Below are 22,345 nucleotides of genomic sequence, written 5' to 3'. Positions count from 1 at the left end.
AGCCATGAATAAACGCCCGAATTCTAAATTGTTGTTACTGGTAACCTGGCGGTCACATTTACTTTAAATTTGGTGGGAAGAACGCACAAATATCTGTCGCCCAAAACGTGATTGTCCCGGCAGTAAAAACAAAAGAATAACAAAATGGGGAGAAGTTTGATTTACCGCGTCAAGAAGGAGGACTTTCCCCATGTCGCACATAGGCTTGGAATTTCCCTGACGGGTAGATCGGAAGACGTGCGGGGGACACTGACTGAGAAGTACTCGCCAACTGGAAGCTTCAGGGTGACACTCCCAGAAGGGGAAGGCCTAATAACGGGCCTTAGCTTGGACGACATGCAGTAGAAAAGGCGTAGGAGGGACGCAAGCCGGGAAAACAAGGTTTACCCAGAAAAAAGTGCCCACAAAAAAAGTCCAGAGAAAAACAATGTTTTAACCAGTCCGAACACGCCAGCCCAGGCGGCAAACAAACGCGCTTTGGAGACCACTGAAAACCACCCAGCGGTCACAAGATTCCCCAACAGGGGGCCACCAAGCTTAAACCAGGAAGCCTGCCGCAATAGCGGTGGACTCGGGCACTGGGCAAGAGGTTGCCGAAACCAGCGGGTGCTTTTCTCCTGGATATGGGGCAGGGTTGGGGTGAGTTGCATAAGGATGCTGTAAAAAGCGAAAAATAGGCGAGCGGGGTGTTAACTCCCCAATCTAATGGGCAAACTAATCGAGGACGAGCAGCAGTTGTCTGCAGCGGTGACGATGGGTGGAGATTTCTACAAAACCACAATCGACACCGGGGCAACAGCGAGTTTTATTAGCGAAGAGCTGGCTGCTCTAGGAATGATTACAAGGACAAGTCGGCAAGTAAGGTTGGCAGACGGAAGATGCAGCGCAGTCGAATTCGGGAACATGCGACTGACCATGAGTCTGCTGATATTACCAGGGGTAGTTGAAGCGTTGGTGCTGGGATGGAATTTCCCCACACAGGTCGGCGCCGAGATAAAATACGAAGGTCACGAAATCGTTATACCTGCTAGGAATACACACAACGGATGGTTGGAGGAAAAGGTGTCAGTGGCAGTTGTTCAAGAAGGCGACTTCGAGAAATTCCTAGAGACAAAACTGCCATATTTCCAGACCATGAGTGGAACATTATACGTGGCCGAGCACCAAATCACTATGAAAGGACGACAAACCCATAAAGCAACGGAACTACCCCAAGAATCCCAAAGTACAAGGGGAGATTAATGCGAGGGTGGGCGATCTCCTTTCATGGAGCATTCGAAGAACACTTAGTGATGGTAAAGAAAAAAAACGGCAAATGGAGATTGTGTGCGGATTTCAGGCAGATTAATGCAACATCGGTAAAGGACGCATACCCAATGCCACTACTACATCCCAGGCGAACTACGAGAAGCAAGGTTTATCAGCAGCCTGGAATTAAGTACAGAAAAACAGGAAATTAACGGCGTTCACAGTGCCAGGGGCGATTCTAGTAGAAAGTAATGCCGTTTGGCTTGCACTCGGCATCCACAACAGTTCAACGTGCCTTGGATCAAGTAATTGGATCGAATATGTCACCACATGTGTTCGCGTATCAAGACGACATAATCCTTATTGGACGCATTCAACAAGAACACAAGAACCACCTCCGAGAAGTGTTTCGGGCAGCAATAGCCTCTAGCTGGGCCACCTTCCACAATCCACGAGCTGAGGCAGTACCTAGGCGTGGCTTAACGGAATTCGCACGCATTGTCAAGCCACTCAACGACCTACTCCGCAAGGGCGTAAAATGGGTGTGGACGCAGGACCACTAACAGGCGTTCGATGAGGTTAAGCAAGGATAGTGTCTGATCCAGTGTTAGCGTGTCCCGATTTGGGAAGGATACTTATTTTCCAAGTGGACTCCAGCAACTACGGCATTGGCGCAAGTAAGGAGCGAGAGACGAGGAGCAGAGAAATACGACAGAGCGAGTCAAAAAAGGGTGGAATGAGAGGAGTTAAATAGCTCCGCACAAATAAAGCGAAGAATAACTGCACGAAGGCCTGCCAGTTACTGAAGTCGCAGCGAATTCGCGTTGCAACGGCACGGCGTGAAAAGAGAGTCTAGAGAATGCAGTTAGATAGAGTTTGGAGAGCACGAAGAGAGTTTGGAGAGTACGAAGCGAGAGAGTTTGGTGAGCAGGAGCGGAGAGAGACGACAGAGCGAGGCAAACAATCGGAGGAGCGAGACGGCGAGAGACGAGAGAGTGCCGGCGCGCCGTGAACGAAGGAATAACGGTAGACTGTCGCACTTTGGACTACAGTGTGGAACCGTGCGTAGAGGGCGATAGGTCGAACGGTAAAACTGCGGACTTTGGACAATGGTGTGGTGCCATGCGCAGAGGGCGAAAAGTTGATGCCGAGGATAAACGGTACCAGGAGCCTTATATGAGAGGGCCCAGCGCAGGAAGCGGGATCAGTCATCGAGAATCAGAACGTAAGTGAACAACATCAAGCGAGTCAAAGTTATGGAGATACTGTCGTGAAAGCCAGCAAGGAGCAAGATCGCTGCGTCGAGACGTTCGGAACAGCATAAGTTTCCGAAATGAGACACAGGAAGGTGAGGTGGAGACTCGGTCGACTGTTGCAAGGACTGCTCTAGCTTCGTCGGAAGGTTGCCTGAATAGTTGAGTAGGAATTCAGCGGGAATAGCACCGACGTCCTCTGTTGATCGTGGCGTGGTATTGATGGTCTGTTGGCGCTGACGGATGTCTGGAAAGCGCAGCACTTAGTTACTTAGAGTCCGGTATCGGCAGCGTAGAGCCCAACGGTTGTCTGGAAAGCGCATCCAATGGCTACTTTGATTCCGACATCAAGACCCGGTCGACTATTACGAGGACTGCCCTGGCTACGCCGGACGGTAGCCCAAGCAGGAACTGACTGATTACGCAGGACATCGCAGCGCAGGGGCATCGCAACGCAGGGGTATCTCCAAGCAAGGGCAACGCCGAGCAGCGCAGGACGTCGACAGCAGCACCGCCGCACGCAAGATAGACGAGGAAGGCTCAGAATCCACGCACGCTTCAGGTACGATTGCAACAACCCTGAGGGAAGGCTAGCTTGGAACGTTCGTCCTCGATTGGGCGTTCGCTTCAGGACTGCTAACGGAAACAGGACGGTTGCCCTGAGCGTCAAAGGGAACTGAGAGAACGCTCGGAGGGGCCGGCCTGGACAGAGCAAGGGACAGGAGGCTGTGTTTCGAGAATGTAGTTTTGAGAATGTTATACAAGAAACCCGAAAACCCTTAAACCAGTTTAAACAACAACTGCTAATAGCAACGGGGAGGTATACAATACATGATTAATGTATTGTGAAATACTAGACCTATAATAGAGTATGATACTCCATATAATTCAATATTAATCTGATGTGGAATATATTTCACCTAATATAACAACAAGAGTTCACTGTACTCTAGAACCCTTTATAGAATTCGAAAACCATTAAAAAATAATTATGTAAATATATGTTTATGCACAAAAACATTTGTCCATGATGTCCAAAAACGCTGAAAACTAATCACTTATAATCACAAAAACGTATTGTAGGGTACATATAGGGCTTAATGAAAACTATAAACAATTAATCCGACTATATTATCGGCCCAATTTATATAAAAAACTTAGGGAGTTTATAAAAAATTGCACTATCTGCAATCATAAAAGTTATAACAGACACCCAATGCAAATTTCTTTCGGTCAGGCACCTAGTCCGGAAAGAGAAGGTGAAAATTTGCTTATCGATATATTTTATGAACAAAATTGTATATTAATTTCTTGTATAGATTCTTATTCAAAATACTTAGTCTTGAAAAAAGTTTCAAGTAAACTAAATGCAGAAAACAAAGTTTCGGAAATTTTTGCAAAAATTTCCTTTAGCCAAAACCTAGATGATAGATAACGAGCCAAGCCGTAAAGTATGATCGCAATGTGCGAATAAATCTAATCCAGGCGGAACACTAATGAAAATAAGAGTACTGAAAACATGATATATGTGCGACTTTGTGTGTATTTGTCGGCGAATTGTGTATATCAGTGTATGAGGAATGCTAGTTTCTTGGAATGCTTGTGATTCACAGAAGCTCAAATTATTTCATCATCTTATGGTTTGACTTTTTGCAATATGATTGTTTCTCTCTTCTCGCCTTGCAAGGCACTTGTGGCACGACACACAGCTGCGTTGCCAGCTTCGTTGATTTTGTCTTGTCCCTTTTGAGAGAAACCGTTATAGCGAGGCGTCAGCATTGTGTCGCTGTCGCCGTGTGTGGTTCACAGTATAGACAGATAGTAGAACGAATAGTCAGTCCTTGTAGATCGCCGCCTGCGTTCAGACCGAAACTCACTTCGCTCTAATGGAACCCGAACATAAGTTGACATATACATGCATTTTTAGCTGACTGGAGTAATTACACTCGTTTTTGTAAAAAAATTTTATAGTGCCCACTGATATCCTTTTCCAAAAAAACTATCATTTGCATATGTTAAAAAGATTTAACACCTCCTTAGAGGGCCACCTAATTTTGTTGTTTCCAAATTACAATGGTTTTCCTTTGTTTAGCAAGGTGTTACATCCCCAATTTAACGGGAAAACTAATCGAGGACGAGCAACAGTTCTCTGCAGCGGTGACGATGGGTGGAAATTTGTACAAAACCACAATCGACACCGGGGCAACAGCGAGTTTTATTAGCGAATAGCTGGCGGACAATCTGGCTGCTCTGGGAATGATTACAAGGACAAGTCGGCAAGTAAGGTTGGCAGACGGAAGATGCAGCGCAGTCGAATTCGGGAACAAGCGACTGACCATGAGTCTGCTGATATTACCAGGGTAGTTGACGCGTTGGTGTTGGGATGGAATTTCCCCACACAGGTCGGCGCCGAGATAAAATACGAAGGTCACGAAATCGTTATACCTGCTAGGAATACACACAACGGATGGTTGGAGGAAAAGGTGTCAGTGGCAGTTGTTCAAGAAAGCGACTTCGAGAAATTCCTAGAGGCAAAACTGCCATATTTCCAGACCATGAGTGGAACATTAATCGTGACCGAGCACCAAATCACTATGAAACCCATAAAGCAACGGTAGTACCACAAGTAGTGAAGTCGCAGCGAATTCGCGTTGCAACGGCACGGCGTGAAAAGAGAGTCTAGAGAATGCAGTTAGATAGAGTTTGGAGAGCACGAAGAGAGTTTGGAGAGTACGAAGCGAGAGAGTTTGGTGAGCAGGAGCGGAGAGAGACGACAGAGCGAGGCAAACAATCGGAGGAGCGAGACGGCGAGAGACGAGAGAGTGCCGGCGCGCCGTGAACGAAGGAATAACGGTAGACTGTCGCACTTTGGACTACAGTGTGGAACCGTGCGTAGAGGGCGATAGGTCGAACGGTAAAACTGCGGACTTTGGACAATGGTGTGGTGCCATGCGCAGAGGGCGAAAAGTTGATGCCGAGGATAAAGGGTACCAGGAGCCTTATATGAGAGGGCCCAGCGCAGGAAGCGGGATCAGTCATCGAGAATCAGAACGTAAGTGAACAACATCAAGCGAGTCAAAGTTATGGAGATACTGTCGTGAAAGCCAGCAAGGAGCAAGATCGCTGCGTCGAGACGTTCGGAACAGCATAAGTTTCCGAAATGAGACACAGGAAGGTGAGGTGGAGACTCGGTCGACTGTTGCAAGGACTGCTCTAGCTTCGTCGGAAGGTTGCCTGAATAGTTGAGTAGGAATTCAGCGGGAATAGCACCGACGTCCTCTGTTGATCGTGGCGTGGTATTGATGGTCTGTTGGCGCTGACGGATGTCTGGAAAGCGCAGCACTTAGTTACTTAGAGTCCGGTATCGGCAGCGTAGAGCCCAACGGTTGTCTGGAAAGCGCATCCAATGGCTACTTTGATTCCGACATCAAGACCCGGTCGACTATTACGAGGACTGCCCTGGCTACGCCGGACGGTAGCCCAAGCAGGAACTGACTGATTACGCAGGACATCGCAGCGCAGGGGCATCGCAACGCAGGGGTATCTCCAAGCAAGGGCAACGCCGAGCAGCGCAGGACGTCGACAGCAGCACCGCCGCACGCAAGATAGACGAGGAAGGCTCAGAATCCACGCACGCTTCAGGTACGATTGCAACAACCCTGAGGGAAGGCTAGCTTGGAACGTTCGTCCTCGATTGGGCGTTTGCTTCAGGACTGCTAACGGAAACAGGACGGTTGCCCCGAGCGTCAAAGGGAACTGAGAGAACGCTCGGAGGGGCCGGCCTGGACAGAGCAAGGGACAGGAGGCTGTGTTTCGAGAATGTAGTTTTGAGAATGTTATACAAGAAACCCGAAAACCCTTAAACCAGTTTAAACAACAACTGCTAATAGCAACGGGGAGGTATACAATACATGATTAATGTATTGTGAAATACTAGACCTATAATAGAGTATGATACTCCATATAATTTAATATTAATCTGATGTGGAATATATTTCACCTAATATAACAACAAGAGTTCACTGTACTCTAGAACCCTTTATAGAATTCGAAAACCATTAAAAAATAATTATGTAAATATATGTTTATGCACAAAAACATTTGTCCATGATGTCCAAAAACGCTGAAAACTAATCACTTATAATCACAAATACGTATTGTAGGGTACATATAGGGCTTAATGAAAACTATAAACAATTAATCCGACTATATTATCGGCCCAATTTATATAAAAAACTTAGGGAGTTTATAAAAAATTGCACTATCTGCAATCATAAAAGTTATAACAGACACCCAATGCAAATTTCTTTCGGTCAGGCACCTAGTCCGGAAAGAGAAGGTGAAAATTTGCTTATCGATATATTTTATGAACAAAATTGTATATTAATTTCTTGTATAGATTCTTATTCAAAATACTTAGTCTTGAAAAAAGTTCCAAGTAAACTAAATACAGAAAACAAAGTTTTGGAAATTTTTGCAAAAATTTCCTTTAGCCAAAACCTAGATGATAGATAACGAGCCAAGCCGTAAAGTATGATCGCAATGTGCGAATAAATCTAATCCAGGCGGAACACTAATGAAAATAAGAGTACTGAAAACATGATATATGTGCGACTTTGTGTGTATTTGTCGGCGAATGGTGTATATCAGTGTATGAGGAATGCTAGTTTCTTGGAATGCTTGTGATTCACAGAAGCTCAAATTATTTCATCATCTTATGGTTTGACTTTTTGCAATATGATTGTTTCTCTCTTCTCGCCTTGCAAGGCACTTGTGGCACGACACACAGCTGCGTTGCCAGCTTCGTTGATTTTGTCTTGTCCCTTTTGAGAGAAACCGTTATAGCGAGGCGTCAGCATTGTGTCGCTGTCGCCGTGTGTGGTTCACAGTATAGACAGATAGTAGAACGAATGGTCAGTCCTTGTAGATCGCCGCCTGCGTTCAGACCGAAACTCACTTCGCTCTAATGGAACCCGAACATAAGTTGACATATACATGCATTTTTAGCTGACTGGAGTAATTACACTCGTTTTTGTAAAAAAATTTTATAGTGCCCACTGATATCCTTTTCCAAAAAAACTATCATTTGCATATGTTAAAAAGATTTAACACCTCCTTAGAGGGCCACCTAATTTTGTTGTTTCCAAATTACAATGGTTTTCCTTTGTTTAGCAAGGTGTTACATCCCCAATTTAACGGGAAAACTAATCGAGGACGAGCAACAGTTCTCTGCAGCGGTGACGATGGGTGGAAATTTGTACAAAACCACAATCGACACCGGGGCAACAGCGAGTTTTATTAGCGAATAGCTGGCGGACAATCTGGCTGCTCTGGGAATGATTACAAGGACAAGTCGGCAAGTAAGGTTGGCAGACGGAAGATGCAGCGCAGTCGAATTCGGGAACAAGCGACTGACCATGAGTCTGCTGATATTACCAGGGTAGTTGACGCGTTGGTGTTGGGATGGAATTTCCCCACACAGGTCGGCGCCGAGATAAAATACGAAGGTCACGAAATCGTTATACCTGCTAGGAATACACACAACGGATGGTTGGAGGAAAAGGTGTCAGTGGCAGTTGTTCAAGAAAGCGACTTCGAGAAATTCCTAGAGGCAAAACTGCCATATTTCCAGACCATGAGTGGAACATTAATCGTGACCGAGCACCAAATCACTATGAAACCCATAAAGCAACGGTAGTACCACAAGTAGTGAAGTCGCAGCGAATTCGCGTTGCAACGGCACGGCGTGAAAAGAGAGTCTAGAGAATGCAGTTAGATAGAGTTTGGAGAGCACGAAGAGAGTTTGGAGAGTACGAAGCGAGAGAGTTTGGTGAGCAGGAGCGGAGAGAGACGACAGAGCGAGGCAAACAATCGGAGGAGCGAGACGGCGAGAGACGAGAGAGTGCCGGCGCGCCGTGAACGAAGGAATAACGGTAGACTGTCGCACTTTGGACTACAGTGTGGAACCGTGCGTAGAGGGCGATAGGTCGAACGGTAAAACTGCGGACTTTGGACAATGGTGTGGTGCCATGCGCAGAGGGCGAAAAGTTGATGCCGAGGATAAAGGGTACCAGGAGCCTTATATGAGAGGGCCCAGCGCAGGAAGCGGGATCAGTCATCGAGAATCAGAACGTAAGTGAACAACATCAAGCGAGTCAAAGTTATGGAGATACTGTCGTGAAAGCCAGCAAGGAGCAAGATCGCTGCGTCGAGACGTTCGGAACAGCATAAGTTTCCGAAATGAGACACAGGAAGGTGAGGTGGAGACTCGGTCGACTGTTGCAAGGACTGCTCTAGCTTCGTCGGAAGGTTGCCTGAATAGTTGAGTAGGAATTCAGCGGGAATAGCACCGACGTCCTCTGTTGATCGTGGCGTGGTATTGATGGTCTGTTGGCGCTGACGGATGTCTGGAAAGCGCAGCACTTAGTTACTTAGAGTCCGGTATCGGCAGCGTAGAGCCCAACGGTTGTCTGGAAAGCGCATCCAATGGCTACTTTGATTCCGACATCAAGACCCGGTCGACTATTACGAGGACTGCCCTGGCTACGCCGGACGGTAGCCCAAGCAGGAACTGACTGATTACGCAGGACATCGCAGCGCAGGGGCATCGCAACGCAGGGGTATCTCCAAGCAAGGGCAACGCCGAGCAGCGCAGGACGTCGACAGCAGCACCGCCGCACGCAAGATAGACGAGGAAGGCTCAGAATCCACGCACGCTTCAGGTACGATTGCAACAACCCTGAGGGAAGGCTAGCTTGGAACGTTCGTCCTCGATTGGGCGTTTGCTTCAGGACTGCTAACGGAAACAGGACGGTTGCCCCGAGCGTCAAAGGGAACTGAGAGAACGCTCGGAGGGGCCGGCCTGGACAGAGCAAGGGACAGGAGGCTGTGTTTCGAGAATGTAGTTTTGAGAATGTTATACAAGAAACCCGAAAACCCTTAAACCAGTTTAAACAACAACTGCTAATAGCAACGGGGAGGTATACAATACATGATTAATGTATTGTGAAATACTAGACCTATAATAGAGTATGATACTCCATATAATTTAATATTAATCTGATGTGGAATATATTTCACCTAATATAACAACAAGAGTTCACTGTACTCTAGAACCCTTTATAGAATTCGAAAACCATTAAAAAATAATTATGTAAATATATGTTTATGCACAAAAACATTTGTCCATGATGTCCAAAAACGCTGAAAACTAATCACTTATAATCACAAATACGTATTGTAGGGTACATATAGGGCTTAATGAAAACTATAAACAATTAATCCGACTATATTATCGGCCCAATTTATATAAAAAACTTAGGGAGTTTATAAAAAATTGCACTATCTGCAATCATAAAAGTTATAACAGACACCCAATGCAAATTTCTTTCGGTCAGGCACCTAGTCCGGAAAGAGAAGGTGAAAATTTGCTTATCGATATATTTTATGAACAAAATTGTATATTAATTTCTTGTATAGATTCTTATTCAAAATACTTAGTCTTGAAAAAAGTTCCAAGTAAACTAAATACAGAAAACAAAGTTTTGGAAATTTTTGCAAAAATTTCCTTTAGCCAAAACCTAGATGATAGATAACGAGCCAAGCCGTAAAGTATGATCGCAATGTGCGAATAAATCTAATCCAGGCGGAACACTAATGAAAATAAGAGTACTGAAAACATGATATATGTGCGACTTTGTGTGTATTTGTCGGCGAATGGTGTATATCAGTGTATGAGGAATGCTAGTTTCTTGGAATGCTTGTGATTCACAGAAGCTCAAATTATTTCATCATCTTATGGTTTGACTTTTTGCAATATGATTGTTTCTCTCTTCTCGCCTTGCAAGGCACTTGTGGCACGACACACAGCTGCGTTGCCAGCTTCGTTGATTTTGTCTTGTCCCTTTTGAGAGAAACCGTTATAGCGAGGCGTCAGCATTGTGTCGCTGTCGCCGTGTGTGGTTCACAGTATAGACAGATAGTAGAACGAATGGTCAGTCCTTGTAGATCGCCGCCTGCGTTCAGACCGAAACTCACTTCGCTCTAATGGAACCCGAACATAAGTTGACATATACATGCATTTTTAGCTGACTGGAGTAATTACACTCGTTTTTGTAAAAAAATTTTATAGTGCCCACTGATATCCTTTTCCAAAAAAACTATCATTTGCATATGTTAAAAAGATTTAACACCTCCTTAGAGGGCCACCTAATTTTGTTGTTTCCAAATTACAATGGTTTTCCTTTGTTTAGCAAGGTGTTACATCCCCAATTTAACGGGAAAACTAATCGAGGACGAGCAACAGTTCTCTGCAGCGGTGACGATGGGTGGAAATTTGTACAAAACCACAATCGACACCGGGGCAACAGCGAGTTTTATTAGCGAATAGCTGGCGGACAATCTGGCTGCTCTGGGAATGATTACAAGGACAAGTCGGCAAGTAAGCTTGGCAGACGGAAGATGCAGCGCAGTCGAATTCGGGAACAAGCGACTGACCATGAGTCTGCTGATATTACCAGGGGTAGTTGACGCGTTGGTGTTGGGATGGAATTTCCCCACACAGGTCGGCGCCGAGATAAAATACGAAGGTCACGAAATCGTTATACCTGCTAGGAATACACACAACGGATGGTTGGAGGAAAAGGTGTCAGTGGCAGTTGTTCAAGAAAGCGACTTCGAGAAATTCCTAGAGGCAAAACTGCCATATTTCCAGACCATGAGTGGAACATTAATCGTGACCGAGCACCAAATCACTATGAAACCCATAAAGCAACGGTAGTACCACAAGTAGTGAAGTCGCAGCGAATTCGCGTTGCAACGGCACGGCGTGAAAAGAGAGTCTAGAGAATGCAGTTAGATAGAGTTTGGAGAGCACGAAGAGAGTTTGGAGAGTACGAAGCGAGAGAGTTTGGTGAGCAGAAGCGGAGAGAGACGACAGAGCGAGGCAAACAATTGGAGGAGCGAGACGGCGAGAGACGAGAGAGTGCCGGCGCGCCGTGAGCGAAGGAATAACGGTAGACTGTCGCACTTTGGACTACAGTGTGGAACCGTGCGTAGAGGGCGATAGGTCGAACGGTAAAACTGCGGACTTTGGACAATGGTGTGGTGCCATGCGCAGAGGGCGAAAAGTTGATGCCGAGGGCCCAGCGCAGGAAGCGGGATCAGTCATCGAGAATCAGAACGTAAGTGAACAACATCAAGCGAGTCAAAGTTATGGAGATACTGTCGTGAAAGCCAGCAAGGAGCAAGATCGCTGCGTCGAGACGTTCGGAACAGCATAAGTTTCCGAAATGAGACACAGGAAGGTGAGGTGGAGACTCGGTCGACTGTTGCAAGGACTGCTCTAGCTTCGTCGGAAGGTTGCCTGAATAGTTGAGTAGGAATTCAGCGGGAATAGCACCGACGTCCTCTGTTGATCGTGGCGTGGTATTGATGGTCTGTTGGCGCTGACGGATGTCTGGAAAGCGCAGCACTTAGTTACTTAGAGTCCGGTATCGGCAGCGTAGAGCCCAACGGTTGTCTGGAAAGCGCATCCAATGGCTACTTTGATTCCGACATCAAGACCTGGTCGACTATTACGAGGACTGCCCTGGCTACGCCGGACGGTAGCCCAAGCAGGAACTGACTGATTACGCAGGACATCGCAGCGCAGGGGCATCGCAACGCAGGGGTATCTCCAAGCAAGGGCAACGCCGAGCAGCGCAGGACGTCGACAGCAGCACCGCCGCACGCAAGATAGACGAGGAAGGCTCAGAATCCACGCACGCTTCAGGTACGATTGCAACAACCCTGAGGGAAGGCTAGCTTGGAACGTTCGTCCTTGATTGGGCGTTCGCTTCAGGACTGCTAACGGAAACAGGACGGTGGCCCTGAGCGTCAAAGTGAACTGAGTGAACGCTCGGAGGGGCCGGCCTGGACAGAGCAAGGGACAGGAAACTGTGTTTAGAGAATGTCGTTTTGAGAATGTTATACAAGAAACCCGAAAACCCTTAAACCAGTTTAAACAACAACTGCTAATAGCAACGGGGAGGTATACAATACATGATTAATGTATTGTGAAATACTAGACCTATAATAGAGTATGATACTCCATATAATTTAATATTAATCTGAGGTGGAATATATTTCACCTAATAAAACAACAAGAGTTCACTGTACTCTAGAACCCTTTATAGAATTCGAAAACCATTAAAAAATAATTATGTAAATATATGTTTATGCACAAAAACATTTGTCCATGATGTCCAAAAACGCTGAAAACTAATCACTTATAATCACAAAAACGTATTGTAGGGTACATATAGGGCTTAATGAAAACTATAAACAATTAATCCGACTATATTATCGGCCCAATTTATATAAAAAACCTAGGGAGTTTATAAAAAATTGCACTATCTGCAATCATAAAAGTTATAACAGACACCCAATGCAAATTTCTTTCGGTCAGGCACCTACTCCGGAAAGAGAAGGTGAAAATTTGCTTATCGATATATTTTATGAACAAAATTGTATATTAATTTCTTGTATAGATTCTTTTCAAAATACTTAGTCTTGAAAAAAGTTCCAAGTAAACTAAATGCAGAAAACAAAGTTTCGGAAATTTTTGCAAAAATTTCCTTTAGCCAAAACCTAGATGATAGATAACGAGCCAAGCCGTAAAGTATGATCGCAATGTGCGAATAAATCTAATCCAGGTGGAACACTAATGAAAATAAGAGTACTGAAAACATGATATATGTGCGACTTTGTGTGTATTTGTCGGCGAATGGTGTATATCAGTGTATGAGGAATGCTAGTTTCTTGGAATGCTTGTGATTCACAGAAGCTCAAATTATTTCATCATCTTATGGTTTGACTTTTTGCAATATGATTGTTTCTCTCTTCTCGCCTTGCAAGGCACTTGTGGCACGACACACAGCTGCGTTGCCAGCTTCGTTGATTTTGTTTTGTCCCTTTTGAGAGAAACCGTTATAGCGAGGCGTCAGCATTGTGTCACTGTCGCCGTGTGTGGTTCGCAGTATAGACAGATAGTAGAACGAATAGTCAGTCCTTGTAGATCGCCGCCTGCGTTCAGACCGAAACTCACTTCGCTCTAATGGAACCCGAACATAAGTTGACATATACATGCTTTTTTAGCTGACTGGAGTAATTACACTCGTTTTTGTAAACAAATTTTATAGTGCCCACTGATATCCTTTTCCAAAAAAACTATTATTTGCAAATGTTAAAAAGATTTAACACCTCCTTAGAGGGCCACTAATTTTGTTGTTTTCAAATTACAATGGTTTTCCTTTGTTTAGCAAGGTGTTACATCCCCAATTTAACGGGAAAACTAATCGAGGACGAGCAACAGTTCTCTGCAGCGGTGACGATGGGTGGAAATTTGTACAAAACCACAATCGACACCGGGGCAACAGCGAGTTTTATTAGCGAAGAGCTGGCGGACAATCTGGCTGCTCTGTGAATGATTACAAGGACAAGTCGGCAAGTAAGGTTGGCAGACGGAAGATGCAGCGCAGTCGAAATCGGGAACAAGCGACTGACCATGAGTCTGCTGATATTACCAGGGGTAGTTGACGCGTTGGTGTTGGGATGGAATTTCCCCACACAGGTCGGCGCCGAGATAAAATACGAAGGTCACGAAATCGTTATACCTGCTAGGAATACACACAACGGATGGTTGGAGGAAAAGGTGTCAGTGGCAGTTGTTCAAGAAAGCGACTTCGAGAAATTCCTAGAGGCAAAACTGCCATATTTCCAGACCATGAGTGGAACATTAATCGTGACCGAGCACCAAATCACTATGAAAGGACGAGAAACCCATAAAGCAACGGTAGTACCACAAGTAGTGAAGTCGCAGCGAATTCGCGTTGCAACGGCACGGCGTGAAAAGAGAGTCTAGAGAATGCAGTTAGATAGAGTTTGGAGAGCACGAAGAGAGTTTGGAGAGTACGAAGCGAGAGAGTTTGGTGAGCAGAAGCGGAGAGAGACGACAGAGCGAGGCAAACAATTGGAGGAGCGAGACGGCGAGAGACGAGAGAGTGCCGGCGCGCCGTGAGCGAAGGAATAACGGTAGACTGTCGCACTTTGGACTACAGTGTGGAACCGTGCGTAGAGGGCGATAGGTCGAACGGTAAAACTGCGGACTTTGGACAATGGTGTGGTGCCATGCGCAGAGGGCGAAAAGTTGATGCCGAGGATAAACGGTACCAGGAGCCTTATATGAGAGGGCCCAGCGCAGGAAGCGGGATCAGTCATCGAGAATCAGAACGTAAGTGAACAACATCAAGCGAGTCAAAGTTATGGAGATACTGTCGTGAAAGCCAGCAAGGAGCAAGATCGCTGCGTCGAGACGTTCGGAGCAGCATAAGTTTCCGAAATGAGACACAGGAAGGTGAGGTGGAGACTCGGTCGACTGTTGCAAGGACTGCTCTAGCTACGTCGGAAGGTTGCCTGAATAGTTGAGTAGGAATTCAGCGGGAATAGCACCGACGTCCTCTGTTGATCGTGGCGTGGTATTGATGGTCTGTTGGCGCTGACGGATGTCTGGAAAGCGCAGCACTTAGTTACTTAGAGTCCGGTATCGGCAGCGTAGAGCCCAACGGTTGTCTGGAAAGCGCATACAATGGCTACTTTGATTCCGACATCAAGACCTGGTCGACTATTACGAGGACTGCCCTGGCTACGCCGGACGGTAGCCCAAGCAGGAACTGACTGATTACGCAGGACATCGCAGCGCAGGGGCATCGCAACGCAGGGGTATCTCCAAGCAAGGGCAACGCCGAGCAGCGCAGGACGTCGACAGCAGCACCGCCGCACGCAAGATAGACGAGGAAGGCTCAGAATCCACGCACGCTTCAGGTACGATTGCAACAACCCTGAGGGAAGGCTAGCTTGGAACGTTCGTCCTTGATTGGGCGTTCGCTTCAGGACTGCTAACGGAAACAGGACGGTGGCCCTGAGCGTCAAAGTGAACTGAGTGAACGCTCGGAGGGGCCGGCCTGGACAGAGCAAGGGACAGGAGACTGTGTTTAGAGAATGTCGTTTTGAGAATGTTATACAAGAAACCCGAAAACCCTTAAACCAGTTTAAACAACAACTGCTAATAGCAACGGGGAGGTATACAATACATGATTAATGTATTGTGAAATACTAGACCTATAATAGAGTATGATACTCCATATAATTTAATATTAATCTGAGGTGGAATATATTTCACCTAATAAAACAACAAGAGTTCACTGTACTCTAGAACCCTTTATAGAATTCGAAAACCATTAAAAAATAATTATGTAAATATATGTTTATGCACAAAAACATTTGTCCATGATGTCCAAAAACGCTGAAAACTAATTACTTATAATCACAAAAACGTATTGTAGGGTACATATAGGGCTTAATGAAAACTATAAACAATTAATCCGACTATATTATCGGCCCAATTTATATAAAAAACTTAGGGAGTTTATAAAAAATTGCACTATCTGCAATCACAAAAGTTATAACAGACACCCAATGCAAATTTCTTTCGGTCAGGCACCTACTCCGGAAAGAGAAGGTGAAAATTTGCTTATCGATATATTTTATGAACAAAATTGTATATTAATTTCTTGTATAGATTCTTATTCAAAATACTTAGTCTTGAAAAAAGTTCCAAGTAAACTAAATGCAGAAAACAAAGTTTCGGAAATTTTTGCAAAAATTTCCTTTAGCCAAAACCTAGATGATAGATAACGAGCCAAGCCGTAAAGTATGATCGCAATGTGCGAATAAATCTAATCCAGGTGGAACACTAATGAAAATAAGAGTACTGAAAACATGATATATGTGCGACTTTGTGTGTATTTGTCGGCGAATGGTGTATATCAGTGTATGAGGAATGCTAGTTTCTTGGAATGCTTGTGATTCACAGAAGCTCAAATTATTTCATCATCTTATGGTTTGACTTTTTGCAATATGATTGTTTCTCTCTTCTCGCCTTGCAAGGCACTTGTGGCACGACACACAGCTGCGTTGCCAGCTTCGTTGATTTTGTTTTGTCCCTTTTGAGAGAAACCGTTATAGCGAGGCGTCAGCATTGTGTCACTGTCGCCGTGTGTGGTTCGCAGTATAGACAGATAGTAGAACGAATAGTCAGTCCTTGTAGATCGCCGCCTGCGTTCAGACCGAAACTCACTTCGCTCTAATGGAACCCGAACATAAGTTGACATATACATGCATTTTTAGCTGACTGGAGTAATTACACTCGCTTTTGTAAACAAATTTTATAGTGCCCACTGATATCCTTTTCCAAAAAAACTATTATTTGCAAATGTTAAAAAGATTTAACACCTCCTTAGAGGGCCACTAATTTTGTTGTTTTCAAATTACAATGGTTTTCCTTTGTTTAGCAAGGTGTTACATCCCCAATTTAACGGGAAAACTAATCGAGGACGAGCAAAAGTTCTCTGCAGCGGTGACGATGGGTGGAAATTTGTACAAAACCACAATCGACACCGGGGCAACAGCGAGTTTTATTAGCGAAGAGCTGGCGGACAATCTGGCTGCTCTGTGAATGATTACAAGGAGAAGTCGGCAAGTAAGGTTGGCAGACGGAAGATGCAGCGCAGTCGAAATCGGGAACAAGCGACTGACCATGAGTCTGCTGATATTACCAGGGGTAGTTGACGCCACAGGTCGGCGCCGAGATAAAATACGAAGGCCACGAAATCGTTATACCTGCTTGGAATACACACAACGGATGGTTGGAGGAAAAGGTGTCAGTGGCAGTTGTTCAAGAAGGCGACTTCGAGAAATTCCTAGAGGCAAAACTGCCATATTTCCAGACCATGAGTGGAACATCGTGACCGAGCACCAAATCACTATGAAAGGACGGGAAACCCATAAGCAACGGTAGTACCACAAGTACTGAAGTCGCAGCGAATTCGCGTTGCAACGGCACGGCGTAAAAAGAGAGTCTAGAGAATGCAGTTAGATAGAGTTTGGAGAGCACGAAGAGAGTTTGGAGAGTACGAAGCGAGAGAGTTTGGTGAGCAGAAGCGGAGAGAGACGACAGAGCGAGGCAAACAATTGGAGGAGCGAGACTGCGAGAGACGAGAGAGTGCCGGCGCGCCGTGAACGAAGGAATAACGGTAGACTGTCGCACTTTGGACTACAGTGTGGAACCGTGCGTAGAGGGCGATAGGTCGAACGGTAAAACTGCGGACTTTGGACAATGGTGTGGTGCCATGCGCAGAGGGCGAAAAGTTGATGCCGAGGATAAACGGTACCAGGAGCCTTATATGAGAGGGCCCAGCGCAGGAAGCGGGATCAGTCATCGAGAATCAGAACGTGAGTGAACAACATCAAGCGAGTCAAAGTCGTGAAAGCCAGCAAGGAGCAAGATCGCTGTGTCGAGACGTTCGGAACAGCATAAGTTTCCGAACTGAGACACAGGAAGCTGAGGTCCTCGATGGCAAATACACGGCTAAGCTGAGTGGAGACTCGGTCAACTGTTGCAAGGACTACTCTAGCTACGTCGGAAGGTTGCCCGAATAGTTGAGTAGGAATTCAGCGGGCATAGCACCGACGTGCTCTGTTGATCGAGGCGTGGTATTGATGGTCTGTTGGGGCCGACGGATGCCTGGAAAGCGCAGCACTTAGATACATAGAGTCCGGTATCGGCAGTGTAGAGCCCGACGGTTGTCTGGAAAGCGCATCCAATGGCTACCTTGATTCCGACATCAAGACCCGGTCGACTGTTATGAGGACTGCCCTGGCTACGCCGGACGGTAACCCAAGCAGGAACTGACAGCCCGATTACGCAGGACATCGCAGCAGGGGCATCGCAACGCAGGGGTATCGCCAAGCAAGGGCAACGCCGAGCAGCGCAGGACGTCGACAGCAGCACCACCGCACGCAAGATAGACGAGGAAGGCACAGAATCCACGCACGCTTCAGGTACGGTTGCAGCAACCCTGAGGGAAAGCCAGTTTGGAACGTTCGTCCTTGATTGGGCGTTAGCTTTATGACTGCTGATGGAAACCGGAAGGTTGCCCTGAGTGTCGAAGGGAACTGAGTGAACGTTTGGAGAGGCCGGCCCGGACAGAGCAAGGGACAGGAGGCTGTGGCTGGCAGGGTGGTTGAGAACGATGACGCTTCCCTAAGCCCAACAGCAGGCAAAAGTACCCGAAACAGCATTTAGCAGAGAGTAGTTTTGAGAATGTTATACAAGAAACCCGAAAACCCTTAAACCAGTTTAAACAACAACTGCTAATAGCAACGGGGAGGTATACAGTACATGATTAATGTATGTGGAAATTGTAACGAACTGATTTTGTATGTCTGCTCGCTACGAGATTCGTGCGGCTAGCTCAGAAGATTGTGTGTTCGTCCCACCAAATTTATATGACGTGACTGCCCCGTGGATCAGTGAGAAAACAATGGGTTCAAATGGCAACAGTGGGATTTATTCTCGTGGTATTGGTACAGCGGGTGCGTGGCTATCCTGGCTTCTGTATCTCCTTGTTCTGGTTCCGCCGGCTGCTGGTGCTCCTCCTTCTGGCTTGTCGACGCGTTGACTCGGCTTCCGCTTGGCTCCTGGGTCTCGGGACGCTCGTAGTGGACGCCTCTGTTCACTCGCCGACGCGCTGCCTCGGGGTCGCTTGTTGCGCCTTAGACCCGCAGAGAGTTCGGCCTTGTGGGCTTAGGGAAGCGTCACCGTTCTCAGACTAGGGTGAACAAGCTTTGCTCTCCAGGCTGACGCCTTTCGAGGCAATACCTGTCCCTTGCTCTGTCCCGGACGGTCCCGCTAGGTTCTTGCTCAGTTCGCGCTGACAGTCAAGGCTGCCGCCCGGAGGCTGTCTAGCGGTTCACTTCGCTTTACGCCTAGCGCAGACGAACGTTCCACCCGGCTTCACCCTAATGCGTGACGTCCGCGACGCTCCTGCGCTCCCCAATGAGCTCCGCGCGGCGATGGTAACGTGGCTGCCGGAAATGTCTGCTGGCGTCGCTGTCGATGTCCTCTGCGCTGTCTTCTGACCAGTATCTCGTTGTTCTGGCGCTCGGGGAGCTGGGCGGTCGCTGCTCGGGAACTTCGCCGGTAATCGCAGGGCTCTCCAGGCTTCCGCCTCTTGAAACCGCAAATCGATCTACCGCTCGTCCGTCACGCCAGGTCCTGCTTGGTCGGGCAAGGCACACTGGGTCGCAGACAACTTTCCTCCCCAAGCTGACGGCTCTTCGTCGTAGGACTCTTTTGCTTCTCTCTGACAGACCCGCCGGGCGACTCGCCAGGGTGTGGTCGTGACAAAGTTAGAAAACAAACGCCTTGACTTGGTCGCGTGATGCCTTTCAGAACTCAGCCACCTGTGTCTCAATTCGGAGATTCCTGATGTCCTAATCCCGAACGTCTCGACGCGGCGATCTTGCTCCTTGTATGCTTCCCACGGCGCTGCTTCCGACGACTCGCTTGGTTGTAGCTCCCTCGTAGATTATTTGCTTGACTGACTGTTTATTTGGTACTTTTATTGATCTTGAAGGTTCGACTCCTCGTGATCGACTGATCCAGCTGCCAGCGCTCTGCGGCCTTATATAGGGCCTCCAAGCACCGTTATTCCCCTTTGCGCACGGCCCGCTGGATCTCTCCACTTTGGGTCCAAAGTCCGTGCCTCCTGGATGACCCACTTCTCCTTCACGTACCGCTTCCAATAGATGTTCCGCCCACTGCTGCCGTTCCGCTGATTCCCGTGCCGCTTGTGGCACGCCTGTGTGCCGCTCCACTGCCGAGATGTGGCACTTCCTCTCCCGGTCCAAAGTTCACGGGAGAGTCCAAAGTCCAGTGGAGTTCCGTTATCCCCTTCTGCATACGGCACTCTTGCTCTGCCCGCGAAGTCTCCATTCTCTCTCGATCTCTATCCTTGGTCTCCAATCTCTCTCGCTCTCCTTCATTGGTCTCCAAACTCTCTCGCTCTCCATCCTTGGTCTCCAATCTCTCTCGCTCTCCTTCATTGGTCTCCAAACTCTCTCGCTCTCCTTCGTTGGTCTCCAAACTCTCTCGCTCTCCATCCTTGGTCTCCAATCTCTCTCGCTCTCCTTCATTGGTCTCCAAACTCTCTCGCTCTCCCCGCCGCGCCGTTACTACGCGAATTCGCCGCGTATCTGGTAAGCGGCCGGCCATCTGCTGCTGCTTCTATTTGTGGGGAGTTATTCAACTCCTCACATTCCCCCCTTACTTCGGGAAACATTTAAGACTGGTTCCTACTCTCCGGCGTTTCCTTGCTTATCCTAGCCTTTGAGTCCTTGTGATTCCCGCGGCGCTCCCTCGTTGCTCTCTCGATGCTCCCTCGACGCTCTTAACTCCCTTGAGTTTCTACAGCGGGGGTCATCCTCCTCGTAGCAACTTTAAATCTCCCGCGCCGATATTTCCTGTGTTCCCACTGGGACATCGATACTCCTGGGCTATCGATCCCCAGCTCGCTGCTCATTGCTGCGTCTCACTCCTTTCCATGTTTCCTCCGCCTGGTCACACCATTCGTGCGTGATCGATATTTATTCGCATATCGATACCGACGGTGCGGCGTTGCCACCTGCTCGTTTGCGATATTTCCACCTTGGCCGATATTTCCATTGTCGTGTGCCCATCGATCGCACTATCGTCCAGTGCCAATCGATCGCCTATCGAGGCGCCCCCTTCCCTGGCTCGTGGTGATTTTGCAACTTTCATACTATGAAATTCATAGGTAAGTTTCTTTTGCATTTCCTTCACTCCTTTTCATCTCATCCTTTCGTCCTCTCTCGCCCTTCACTCGTCCTCTGTTGGCAGCATCTGACTCCACATTGGCAGCTTTTGAGAGCGGTCGCGGAGAGGACCTCGCATTCGCTTCGCAACCAGGACAGCCGGTAAGTATTTATGATGTCTTTCTGCTTCCTGCATTAAGCCCCCTTTAAATTTCAGGTTGCTGGTGCGGCCCATGCATGCCCCGTTCCTTTTCTTGTTTTTAGTCAACTGTTGGTGTGGTGCGTGTTTGTTTTTTTTTTTTTTTTTTGTGACCAGCTGGCTACGGTGTAGATCTGATTCTGCACCGTCCTCCCCTTTTCCTCGGGTAACAACTAGACGAGCTCGTCCGGCGCATTCCGTATAGAATCTCCGGATGCTGCGGTGTATGTCTGGACTGCGCGTCTTGTGTTGCTTGTCTCCTTCCGCGCATACTCTCTTCTACGTTACCCGTATCCTTGTGCCGTTTTGTAAGTGTCCCTTCCGCCTGGCGTTATCGCGGATGACTCTGGCAACTGCCCGACGCTGAATCCTGTTGCCTTGCGGTCGGGATCACCATCCATCCCTATCCACGTCCTTGTGCCCTACCCTTATGGTTGACCTTTCTGCGTGGCGTGTGGATGACTCTCGCTTCGGCCTGACGCCTAATCCTGTGGCCTCGCAGTCTGGATCAACGTGTGATCCTTATCCATGTCCTTGTTCTATCCTGATTGTCCTTTCCGTGTGGCGTATGGATGACTCTCGCTTCGGCCTGACGCCTAATCCTGCCGCCTCGTACCCGTTGTTAGACATCTGATGTTTCTGCTGTCTGCTCGTTTACTTGTTGCTTGAGCTCGCCAACGTGAACTGTCTTTTCTTTCTTCGACTGTGTGTGGCGAATTTTGCAGATCACTGGAGAGACGAAATCTACAACCTGGTAAGGGCCATCGTACCTCGGGGCTAGTTTTGCAGCGAATCCTTCGGCCGCTTTGGACAGGTGATGTTCCTTGGCCCACACTATGTCGCCCACCGCTGGTGACCATTGCCTCCTTCTCAGATTGTAGTGTCTGGCTTGGTCCTGGGACGCCTTTTCCATATTTCGCCGCACGATCTC

The sequence above is a fragment of the Drosophila suzukii genome (assembly GCF_043229965.1).
Source record: "Drosophila suzukii chromosome 2 unlocalized genomic scaffold, CBGP_Dsuzu_IsoJpt1.0 scf_2c, whole genome shotgun sequence".
Taxonomy (NCBI): Eukaryota; Metazoa; Arthropoda; class Insecta; order Diptera; family Drosophilidae; genus Drosophila; species Drosophila suzukii.
Note: the sequence above shows the minus strand (reverse complement) of the source record.